Source organism: Vicugna pacos, chromosome 23 (assembly GCF_048564905.1).
Source record: "Vicugna pacos chromosome 23, VicPac4, whole genome shotgun sequence".
In the NCBI taxonomy this organism is placed as follows: domain Eukaryota; kingdom Metazoa; phylum Chordata; class Mammalia; order Artiodactyla; family Camelidae; genus Vicugna; species Vicugna pacos.
This window is the reverse complement of record NC_133009.1, coordinates 6954447-6967004: the sequence shown is the minus strand read 5'-3', so window position 1 is coordinate 6967004 and position 12558 is coordinate 6954447. Positions and strand designations below refer to the sequence as shown.

General features: G+C 55.2%; 1 long non-coding RNA gene across 2 annotated transcripts in view; it reads right to left on the bottom strand.

The window, feature by feature from the left end:
• LOC140688704 (uncharacterized) overlaps positions 1-233 on the bottom strand; it is a 30732-nt gene extending 30499 nt beyond the window's left edge. For both annotated transcript variants that reach the window (XR_012063452.1, XR_012063454.1), the window contains exon 1: positions 70-233. This is a non-coding gene — a long non-coding RNA (uncharacterized lncRNA). The remainder of the gene's footprint in view (positions 1-69) is intronic.
• Positions 234-12558: the final 12325 nt, after the last annotated feature.

Sequence of the window (12558 nt, the reverse complement as noted above, 5' to 3'; positions counted from 1 at the left end):
GCTTGGGTCGGGGCCGGGGCGGGCCCGACGCCGCAGCTCCGTCCGCCGAGGCCGGGCGGGGGCACTCACCACACCACGCCGTGGGAGCCCTCGCCGAGGTCGCAGGTTGCTGGAGCGCGGGGGGACCGCGCGGCCGCCGCTGCAGCCGCCGCCGCTGGCGGGTGGGAGCAGGGCCGGCGCCCCCGGGGTAGACCCGCGGAGCCGCCACCCGCTCGACCTACTGCCGCCTGCCCAACTGACGAACTGACGATTGGGTGGGCGGGGGAGGGGGCGTGGCAGAGGAGGGCGCTGGGGCGGGGCCGGGAGGCGCGCGCGCGGATTGGCTCTCGTGGCCTGTGGGAGGGGCTGCGCGCTCAGGGGGTAACCCCTGTATAAACTGCGGTGGGGGATGGGCACCGCAGTGACCCAGCTTGGCATATGGGAAGCCAAGGGCCAGACAGGGGGCCTGCAGCTTTGAGGACACAGTCACCCAGGGAGCTGTCACTTTGACAGAGGGTGATTATCTGGAGGGTGAAGACTGTAGTCCGGGAGACCAATTAGGAGTTGATTGCAATTGTCAAGGTGAAAGATGGAGGTGCCGTTCCCTGAGACGGAGGACACACAGAGGAGGGCGGCAGGAGGGAGGGGAGGCGGCGATGCATTCGAGACAGTTGAGTGTGGGATGCTTGTGGACCATCTAAGGGCAGGTGTGTCTAACAGGCATTTGAATATGGGCATCTGAAACTAAAGGGAGAGATGGCAGCTGGAGATACAACGTGGGCTTCACCAGCATAGCGATAGTAGTTTTAGTAAATAAAAGTGGACGAGCTCCCCCAGAAAGAAAAGACGCACGGCCAAGCAGTGGGCCCAGGCTGGGACTCTGAGAGACTCCCGTGTTTACGAGGACCTAAGAAGGAGAACACGAAAGGGAAGTCGGAGAAGTAGGGGGAGAGGCAGAGGAGACTCAGGCCGAGGGACAGAACGTTTCAGGGAGGGAAGCAGACAGCAGGGGTAGAAGCAGGCGAGGCTCCAAGGCAAAGACTGGAAGGCGGCCACTGGAGTTTGCACAGTGAGTTAACGGATGGGCTTTTCACAAACGTGTGTCGTGGGGGATGAGATGGAAGCAGCAGTCAGTCTGGGTAAAGAGTATAATTCGTGCCTTTATTATTATTATTTTTTCTTAATTGACATATAGTTGAATTCCTTTATATTCTTGCAACCTGTCTCTGGGTTTGAAATTTCATCAAAATAAAAGTTAGCCAAAAAAAAAAGGAGATTTTTGTTTGAAAATAATGCAGGTTCATTGTAAAGATCAAACAATTCTAAAAGGCATAAAATAGAAAATGAAGGGGGGAAGGTATAGCTCAGTGGTAGAGTGCATGTCTAGCCTGCATGAGGTCCTGGGTTCAATCCCCAGTCCCTCCATTAAAAATAAATAAATCTAATTACTCCCACCTCCCCCCCCAAAATACAACCCCAAGAAAGAAAGAAAGAAAATGAAAATTTCTGCTTTCTCTTTATCTGGATCCAAATCCCACCCCTTAACGGTAGCTTTACCACTGTGGATAGTTTGACAGTTTCCTTCCAGATTTATTTTGTTCATGCCTTTGTTGTTGTTATTACACAGACAGAATCGTACTACGCATCCTGTTTTGTGACTTAAAAACAGATCACAGGCATTTTGCTACGACAGAATACATCTTTCACGTTCATTCTCCAGCACTGAACAGTATTCTACCGTACAGATACACAAAAATTCATTATTAATTTTGAAATTTGAAAACTCACAGAAAAGCATAGAGAATAAAATAACACACACCCATGTCCCCACTGCCCTTTTAAAATAAATGCTAACAGTTCAACATTCATGTTTCCAATTCTTTTTTAGAATGTAGTAGAATTGGATGAGGTATGATTGAAAAACCCCAAGGTGGCTGGAAGTTGACTTAAATTGCGAACCTGACCTCATCGCATCCCTGATTTAACCCTTTCAGTGGCTCCCCATCGCCTCTGGGGTCAGTCCAGGCTCCACAGTGCGGTGTTCCCAGGCCCTCGTGAACCCCGTCTCTGCTTGTCCCCCAACTCAGCCACTGTGGGCTGTTCAGATTCCAACACTTCTCTCTTTTTTTTTTGAGGGGGGAGGTAATTACGTTTATTTATGTATTTATTCTTAGAGGAGATGCTGGGGACGGAACCCAGGACCTCGTGCATGCTGAGCATGTGCTGCAGCGCTTGCGCTACGCCCTCCCCGCGCCAGCACTTTTCAAACAGGCTTTTTCATATGTCCTCTCCTCAGGCTAACCTCTCTGGCTAGATTAATTCCCCGCTCCATCCTGCTGCCTGTCCCCACCCCCCATCTACCTGGAGAACGCCTCGTCATCTTCAGGACACTGCTCAGGTCGCCTGGGCGCCTCTCCTCACCCCCACCCCCACCAGATAGGCTTGGCATCCCTTGTTGGGCCCCATCGTGTCCTCTATTTGTCTCCATCACGGTGCTTTATCCTGTGCTCTCCTCTGTTGACCTGCCGACCCCTGGCCCCTGAACTATAAATCCCTTGCGGACAAGACGTGCGCCTTGTTAGTCTCCGACTCCTCAGTGCTGGCACACTCAGCAAATGAGCTTTAAATAGCCTTGTGGATTCCCGAAGCACTGGGGACACACGAAAGGGTCAGGTGCCCCCAGTCTGACTGTTTCTGGAGATCTCCAACAGGGATGGTGCCCAGGGCCACTGTGGATCCCCCAGTGCACCTGCAGAAACATTGGCCTGCCCTCCCCCGTGTCCTGACTGAGTTGTGAGCCTCAGCCTCCCCTGCCCATTCCTGGCTCACCCGCCCACGCTGCCAGCCAGATCCCATCTCCACAGAGTCATCCGGGAGCGCTCAGAGGAGCTCATTACTTAAGGGTCAATGGCCCAGACTCGCATCTCCCCTACGAGCCCACGGGGGCTGTTTGGAGCCCAGCCCTGATTCCTGTAAGTGGAAAGCGATTTGCACTCATTCTCAAGATGAATCATTTTGTTTTAATCGCCCGTCCTTTTGCTGGCACTGCCACTGCCACAGCTGCCTGCTCTGTCTTTTGCCCATCTGTTGGCAGGATGCCCTTCCAGGCCCTGCTAACTCCCAAGAAGAGAGTTACAAGATGGGGGAAGGGGAGGGAGCCCCTAGAAGAAGCAGGGAAGCGGGCGGACATGAGCCAAAGCTAACGCGAATGACACAATTGTCCTCCTGGAATCCAAGCAAAGATTCCAAACAGGCAGAGAGCAGCTCCCGGCTTGTGGCCCCCTGGGGGGGGTGCTGCTCGGGAGCAGATGGCTAGTGTGGTGGGAGCACCCCTAAGGAGACCTCTCAGCCCAGAGGTCCTCTGAGCTGGGTGAGCCGGGTGACTCGGGAGACCGGCGGAGGAGGCAAACAATGAGCAGTGAACCTGCAGGACCCAGAATTAGTTCCCTAAATTTTGGCATGTAGGGGGAGTCAAATCTACACCCCCTTTCCTTCTCAGGCCGCAATTCCAGGAGACCACATAGAATGGCAGCCCCGTTTCTTGCCCCCTACAGGAGGGCTCATTCTAGATCTGGGGGAGAGGATCCCACCTGCCGTCCGCAAGAGGGAGACACCCTGCCCAGGTTCCAGCCTCTGCCCAGTGCGGGCGCTGGGCCCCGCAGGCTGTTTGGGGCTGCAGTCGGGGGCACAGACTACAGGCGCTCCCCGCAAATAGAGAAGAGTGGCCACCTGGAGTCCGGGGATATGCTCACCTCTCAGCAGTCACAAGCACCTGTAACCTTGCTCAGGTCCTGAGTGGCTGGAAAGGCGAGCTGTGGGGCAGGGAGTGCAATTCTTTACAAGGAAGTAGGGAGATGGAATGACCCTGAGGACACTGATCTGTTCTGACCAGCCTGCCAGGCAGAAGCATCCAGGGTGGCGGCGGCAGCGGGCTGACCTGGATGACATGTGGAGGACTCTTCCCCAAGAGGCTCGGGGAGCTTCACAAACGTGGCCTGGACAGGGAGGGTGAGGGAACAGTGGTCGCTCCCCAGTTGGTAGCTGAGCCTCTGGGAGAGGGACCCTACACACCAGCCCAGCCATCTCCAAATAGTTAGCGGGGTTGAGCGGAAGCACCTGTTTGTGATAACATAAAACTCCCACTCAGTATGGCAGGCTTTCCTTGGTCCCTTCCCACTTTCTCTCTCACTTCCCTACCTCTTTACCCATGCTGCTTGATGCCTGAGCCCCAGCACCCGCTTCCTCCTGTGACCACGTCCTGGTACTCTGGTGCCAAGCTGGGGAAGTGGCCATGTTTGGAGTTTGCTGAAAAGAACTCCCTCCTTGCCTGTGCTCTGCTCCACCAGAGGCAGGGACGGGCTGGTCACTGAGCCTGCTGGGAAGCCAGACGCCAAGGACGCCATGGACCCGCAGCTCTCTCTGTGCTGCCCACGCTGCTGCCAGGAGCAAGTCCAAGGGCAGAGAGAGGCAGGCTTCCTAGGAAAAGATGTCTCTCGGAAGGAAGAAGGCATAGAAGACTCACTCAACAAATATTTTTCAAGTACCTACCATGCACCAGGCCCTCTTCTATGTACAAAGCAGGCAAAGCCCCTGCCTCGTGGGGCTTACATCCCACCACGAGGTCAACTTTGGAAGGTCGGAATTGTTCCAGGCCTGAGAAATAGCTCCTGAGCTCCCGCCAAGGAGGAAATGAAGCCTGGAGGGGAAAGGTGAGCGGGGGTAAGCCAGGACGGGGCCGGGCCCCAGCCGCTTGTCCAGCAGCTGGAGAGGAGAGAAGGGGCCCCGGCTGGGCCTCCAGCCCAGCATCCTTCCCCGAGGGCCCGTCAGAGGAAGGGTAGCTGTGCCGACAGGGGAAGATGAAGAGGCGTGTCCAGTCCCCTCCCCCCACCCCAAGCCTGTTGCATGGGTCCCCAGCGGACTGCTCCATTCCTGGCTTGGAGACCTGATAACCTGTTCCTCTGAGGCAGCAACTCCAAGGCAGCCCCTGAGGACAGAAACTTATCGGGAATGCGGTCCTGAGTTCCAAAGGCCCAGATGGAGGAAAGGTAAACAGGAAGAAACTGCAGGAGACAAGGAGTTAAACTTAGACTGCAACTGCCTAGGTTAAACTACACAGATAATGTATACAAAGGCTCCAGGCAGAAAGCCTGATATGTCAGCACGCAATAAATATTAATCTTCCTCCCTCCCCCCTCCCTTCCTCCCATCCTTCCTTCCTTCCTCGCCTCCACTTGACAACGCCTCCAGTTCAAACGCCTTATTAATCACAACATCACTGATGGTAGTAAGATTCATAAAATGTCCAATTGTAGGAGCATTGCCCCAACCTTCTGGCTTCAGATCAGAGAGCTGTACACCACACCTTTTGCTGGGAAAGGGGGAACAGTGTCCCTCGGAATGCCCCCCCTCCCAACACACTTAGGCTTTTTCCTTCAGATGAGCTCATTCCTTCGATGTCCTTAAGAAACACGAGCGTCAACACAAGTGTCTCATCTGCCCAGAGCGTGGCTGAGTTAGGGACGACAAGGCGACCGAGCCCAGCCTCCCTAGTTCCTGCTCTCCTCCAGCTGCAGTTCCAAGGCCCCACTTGGCAGCTGTCAGAAAGATGCCGAGGACCTCTCCCTGTGCCTGTGCTGGGTCCTGGCATCTGATCTCCGGCCCTGGCCTCCTCTCGGCCCTTTACTGCCCTACATTTTCCGCTAATGGATCGCTCCCGCATGAATTCTTAGCACCTACAGATATACTTCATGGATTTGTATGAAGCCTTTATGCATTGCCATCGATTTTAAAGATTCCAACAAGAGCGAGCTTGAACTCGAGTGTGATACAGCAATAGCTCCAGCTCCCCAGACACTCCAGCCTCCCAGAAAAACTCTGAGCACTTCAGTGCTTTTCTGCACAGGCAGCTGTTGCCCCCAACCCCAGGGAAAGACACAGTGAAGCCAGTGTATGTTCTGGGAAACAGGGTGGCAAGGGGGTGGGGTGGGGTATGCTTATTTGGGAAGGTGAGAGGAGTTAACATTTGGAAGTAATCAGTAAATGCATCCTGTTCCATTCTTCCCCGTGGGACTGGCAGACACAAGGTGAGAAGAGGAAAGCAGACACCCCCCACCGCCCCCTCCTGGCCCCATGGCAGTCTTGGCTGCCCTCTGGGCTGCGCTCAGTGCCCCCCGAAGATGTGGGTTCAGAATCTCTCCCCATACTTTCCAGGCTTCCAGTGCTCCCCTGCTTGCCTCTGTCTCTTCCCCACCACCCATCACCATCCTCTTCAGCCCCAGTTTTCTTCTCCCCTTTTGAGCTCTACTCTTAAAAGCTTGAAAGGCATCACTCTCAGAAGCCGGAAATGGTGATACAGGAAAATGAATGTGGGGCGAGAAGATGGCTGCGTTTCAGGTCTCAGTTGAGTTCCTGGGATGCGCCCCGCCAAAAGTGCGTCCTTGGCTTCGTGCAGGAAGGAACACAAGAGCGAGCCACAGTTGAGTAAAGGTAGATTCATTCAGAGAGATGCGCACTCCATAGACAGAGCGCAGGCTGTTTCAGAAGGCAAGAGAAAGGCCACGAGGTGTGGGGGTTGGGTGCTCAGTTTAAAGTAAAAGTAGATCCACACTCCATAGTCAGAGGGGGGTCCTCTCACTCAGAAGGGGTAGCGGCCGGCCGGGAGGTGTGGGGGGTAGTTTTCATGGGCTTGGTAGCTTCACATGCTAACAAGTGGGAGGATTATTCCAACTGCTCTGGGGAAGGGGCGGGGATTCCCAGGAACTGGGCCACCACCCACTTCCTGACCTTTTATGGTCAGCCTCGGAACTGTCACGGCGCCTGTGGGCGTGCCACGCAGCACAGTCTTGTATTACACTGAGCGTATATTGAGGCTCAAGGTCAACTGGAAGTCAAATCTCTCGCCCTCTTTGGCCTCAAGGCCTACCGGCAGTTGAATTTTCCACCACCTTGGTGTTAATTGCTCTTATTTCTTGAATGGCTGTGCCCTGCCCCCTTCCTTCCTGTCTCAGTGGAGGTGACCAAGGACAACTTGGTCCCTTCCCTACCAGTCCTTCTTGCCCTCTTCAGCCAAGTCTCAGTTTCTGCCTCGGAGTGGCCCCATCCCCGCCTCCGCGCCGGGCCCTCCTCTGCCAGCCTCCTGCTCTGGCTGGCCCCCAGGCTTTATAATCTGGCTCTTGGTCTCGGCAGGAAGTGATCTGTCCATCCTTAGGCTCAGCTGCCTTCCCAGTGCGGCCCACCCATCACCCTTGCCCACCCATCACCCTGGCCAACGGGCCTTTCCACAGCATTTCCTGCCTGCCTCTCAGCCTCACTCTTCTTGTTTTTTTTTCTGTCTCTTCATCTCCCTTTACGGTGATTGGAAACCTGCTTTCAGCCAGACCAGTGGCCCTCTTCTGTATGCATGGAGCCCCTTGTCTGACCTGTCCCACTATACAGCCAGACGGAATTATTCATTAGCAGGAGCAAGCGAGAGAACTGACTACATAAAACCACCGAGGCTTTTCTGAGCTCTTTCAATAGCTTATTGATGCCAGTAGCTACTTTTCCAACTTGTTAAAATCCGCCGAATACGAGCAGGAGGCCGAGCTGAGGGCAGGAGACAGAAGGGCTCTCTCTCTGCATTTGAACTCTGACTCTGTTACTCCCAGATGCACGTGCCTGGCTAAAAAAGCTTGATTTCTCCAGGGTTCCCTACACAGACAGAGAAAAATCATGAATTTGCCCTCTGGTTTCCCAGACATCGTAGAAGGACACATAGATCTTCATCATAAAGTGCTTTGGCGGTTTCTTTGGAGGTTTTTGGAGGAAGACGCTGACAAATTTTCTCCACACTCATTCCCCCTTCCTGCCAGGCTGGGACTCACAGCAGGAGGCGAGTTTCCTAATCAGTCAAAACCTCGGGCAAACCCCATACAGAAGGCAGGATACAGGGAGAGGGTAAGTGGCCCTCCGGGGACTCCGTGCTGGGGAAAGAGGGGCTCTGCCGTCAGGGCACATTCTCACAACAATAGTGACACAAGGACCCAGAAATAGCAAGCAAAATGTGGTGACGCATCTTCTCCCATGGAGAATGTACAGGACAGTGATGGGGACAAAGCAGGGGGTGGGGGTGGAAGGGAGCACCCAGCCGGCTCTCCTGGCGGGCCCTGTGCCCGGGCATCCACCCCAGCCCTGTCTGGCTTCACTGATCAGAACCCACAGAGAGCACTCCCCTGGGCCCCGGTTCTCCTCTCCCAAGGGAACAGATGAAAACCTCGCGACAACAGCCTGAGCTCTTGGCTCCCCGCTTTCTGACACTGCTACCTGCAGCCAAGCAAGGGCTGGCCGAGGGCAAAGGGCCAGAGGCTTGTCCAGGCTGCTCCTCTCATCCAGGGCAGCCAAGGCCTTCTCTGACTGTCAGATGGGAAGCCCCGGGGTGTGGGCGTTTGTTGGCCCAGCCTGCCGCGGGGACCCATCCACTCCCACGCCAAAGTGGTTCCGGGGGCCCAGGGGCCCACTCTGTTCTGCCTCTCCCAGCCTGGGCTGCTGCAGTAGGAGGGAGGAGGGGGACCAGGAGAAGAAAGGCAAGGGACCTGGGTGTGTGCTAACCTGGTGATTCCCCCTCTAGTCGCTCAGCATCTCCAGAAAGGGGGAAAATTCAGGAGAAAGCCAGGGAAACTCTGGGTGACAGAAATTCTCTGCTCTGTCTCAACTCTCCCCGCAGCACCAGCACCAAAGCCGCTGATTGAAATGCGTGTTGGATGAGCTTTAGTGAATCAGTTCCTAAATGACCGTCCATCCCTCTGCCCCTCCTTCCCGCGGGGCTGTCGCCAGCCTAGTTAGAGAGGAAAGCAGGCCTTCTCCCCATTTGATGCCACCCGGCCTGGCCCTCTCCGCAGAGCAAGACGATGCAGCTGGGTTCAGCCAAACTCAAGGTCCCAGGTCCCAACCCCTGCTCAGCAGGAGGACTCGATGGGGCCTCAGGCCACAAAAGAGAAAACTTGAAAATGACCCAAAAGGGTCGTAAATAAAAACAGTGGGGGCGTGGCCCTGGGACTTCTGTATATACCCGCACATACCCTCCCATTTACACAGATTTACAAACCCTTTTTCAGACACACACAACCACTCATAAAAGCAGAGATGCACCCTTTAAGATCTTGATGAGCCCTCCACCCTCTCTGCCCCTCCCTCCTGCTGAGCGGGCTTCTCCGCAGAAGCAGTGCAGCCAGGGCCCAGGGCTGGGGGAGTAACTGTACCATTTGCGGGGTTCCCAGGAAGGGCGTGGCAGCAACAGCCCGGGCCCCTGCGGACTGACGTCTGGCATCCCTGACTTTGACCCGCTTGTTCAAGGAGACCTGTCTTTTTCTCTATCTTTTCCCTAATAGGCTAATTTCATTTTGATGGTTCTTGGCTCCAACCCGTCAAACTAGCTTAGTCCCTGAAAACAAGGTGACCCTGGGCACCCTGGCCTGCCCTCTGAGAGGACCCAGGCCCCTGATCTCTGTCTGGGTGTCCTCAGTACCTCTTTTCAGTCCTTGCCCCATACTCACCTCCTCCAAGAGGTCTTCTCTGGTCAGATCTGCTTTATGCCAAGCAGCACGGCCCCTCAGCACCCAGGAAGAAAACTGCTTCCTACTTACTGCTTGTTGGACGTGCTGTGTCAGGTCTGACCCACGAGACTGCCGGCTCTCCCCTAGATGAGAGCTTCTTGATCCTCCAAACGATGCCCCCTCACTCCAGGGCCCTGTAGAATCCTGCTCTGGGAGTGAACTCAGGAGACAGAGTCCGTTGCCTGGACCACACGATTTTCAACGCCTTGCTGTTGGTTTGCAGACGACCCTGATGGAGACCAGGGCCCCTGGGAAACAGGAGCAATGACACGGGGGTGGGGAGCCACTTGGGTTCCAAGAGTCAAGAGCTCTTCCCAGAAATGACTGTCTAATTATCAAGCATGGCCTCCGTGGAGAGCAGCTCCCCGTCTGGTTTCCGAGGCGAGAGATGTTTCTCGCTCATTTCACCGAATTCCCTGAGGAGAGTCACCCTGTGCGCTGGAATAGAAGGACATGGAACAGAGCCGGCCAGGTGGGAAGTGCAGTCAGAGGCCCTGGAGGGGAGGAATCAGAAAGGAGAAAGGGACAGGGGAAGAAAGGAGGAAGGGGAGGGGCGGAGTGGAAGAGAATAGAAACAGAGTATGTTCAAGGAAAGGTAATAAGGAGAGAAAAGGGGGAGAAAGACAAAAACTGGCTGGAAAAAAATGGAAGCTATGACAGAATCAGAAACCACACAACACAGAAATACAGACCAAGACAAGGACAAAGTTTATGGGAACATCTCCATCAGGAGCTTCAAGAAGTGTTCTCAGGAACTGAAGTGTTCAAGGTAGATGGGATCTTAGGATTTTAGCACCTGTCATGGACCAGTGGCATTCTGTACACAAGAATGTCACTGTTTAACCTGTTAACGCCCCATGAGGTAGGAGCTATCATTGAGGTCTTTCTCCTGATCACGGAAGTCCGGGGTAGAGGGGAGAAGTGACACCCCAGGTCACACAGCCGATACGTTCAGGGCTCAAGTTCAAATCCAGGTCTGACTCCGCAGCTTGCACTCTGCGTCACACTTCCCCACTTATAAAAGCTCTCTCATCTGGGCTGATTTCTTCCCCCCAGCATTTCAACAAGCACTCATTAAGTGCCTGCTGTTTGCCCAGCACCATGATAGGACGGGTCTCTGCTCCCTCAGAGTTCACAGTCTGCCTGGGGTTACCAGAGTTCCTCCGATGTTTGAGGGCCTGGTCTTGAATCTCCAGGCCAACAGGACCCCCCTAAAATGGAAATAACTGTCCCTTTGCTCCAAGATTGTGCCCAAGTTGCTGACAAGGACAGGAGGGAGTTTCAGCCTCTTTCTTGGTCACCAAATCTGGATCCATCAACTCTCAGACAGGGACATTTTCTTATGGAAATTCTTAGCCTGCTCCAAGTCCCTGGTCCTTCATAAGGGCATTTGTCTTGGGAAGATGGGAATAAATAAAGAAAAGAGGGTGGTTGAAAGGTCATCCGGTGCCTGCGCTTCTCTCCCAGACCCAGTTCCAAAGGTGACAGACATCTCTCTTCCTGCTGACTGCTCAGGGCTGAGGAGGGGGCGGGGGAGGGGGAGGAGGGGCCAGGATGACGCAGGCAGAGAAGACGAATGTTGGGGGTGGGTACTCAGGGAATGAATGACCCAGGGGCCGCTGCCCAGAGCCCGGAGCTGAACAGAGAAAGGGCTTTCAGAGAAGGAACACCTTTCCCTGACCAAGCTGGGGGAAGGGCAGGTAGCAGGACGGAGCCTGGGCTGTGCTGGGGTCCTGGGAATTCCTGCTGTAGAGCTTCAGACTTTGACTGGAACCTCACCAGCTTCAGGGGACTGCGGAAGTCTTGCCTAGAGGCCGGGGAGGGACTCATGGACCCTCAAGGTCACTAAACAAAAACATATTCTGAGCTACTCAGACAGAGAGAGAGCTGCAAGAAGACGACCACAAACGCATGCCTGGCCCTTCTTAGATAAACAAACCAGGGCAAGTACCGCCCAAGACCCGCTTGTTCTCCCAGGCCGCTGCTCCTCATTCTCCCCGGGTGAGCACTCTTCCAAATTCGGTGTTTACCACCCTCCAGGGCTTTCTCCATCTTAGGGCTCCTGCCTCTCTTAAGGGGAGCAGCCAAAGAGGTCCTTGGTCAGCCTTCGGGGAGCAAGACTCCATTCATCCAGGGCTGCCTGAGAGGGCCCTACCCCTGCCCTGCCCCTGTCTCTCTCTCACTTCCCGGATGGCTAAACAGACAATCAATATTTACGTGAAGCTACCAGGCCTGCTGGACAGAGACGCCCAGCAGACAGGAGCCGAGGCGCCGTCCCCAGTGTGGGCGGGGTTTTAACTCAGGCACAGAGCAGGTGACCCAGGTGCCTGGTGCCTCGGGCTAAACTGCGGGCAGCAGGAGCCAGGAGCCAGGAGCCAGCCAGGCCCTGCCACTCCAGGGGCCAGATCTGATGTGTGCCCCTGCTCTCACCACCGCGTCTCCTCCGCCCCCGCAAGACGGTCAGAGCTCCGTTCACCCCGTGCTTGGCAGGGTGAGGTCCCCGGGTGAGGCTGAGGAGAGAATAACAAGCAGTTCGTCCCCCACCAGTGCAAGGCAGCGCACAGCTGCACGGTGGAGGGAGTTTGCAGAGGGACCCACGTGGCCCCGGGACCCGTCCCCCCACCTGCGGCCCTCTCCCCGCCCACTCATCACACATCACTCTCCAGCATTCCACACAGGTAACCCTTACCTCCGACCAGCATGGCCTCTTGGTTCTGCTCTGCTGGCTGGGCTCCAGCCTCCGCAGGGGGCCTTTCTTAGTTGAGCCTGGCCCTGAGCCTTCTCCCTGCCTCCCCGTTCCTTCAGTTCTCACAATGATTTGGCACAATGCTAATTTCCTTTTGTGAAAATACAGCCTGTGTGCCATGAATGATCTTCCCTGCCGCACTGTAAGTTTCTAGGGGGCAGGGACCATGGTCGATCCATCCTGGGTATTTTTTCACAACCATTTTCACAAGTGGCTCCATAAGTGTTTGTTGAATGACTGATC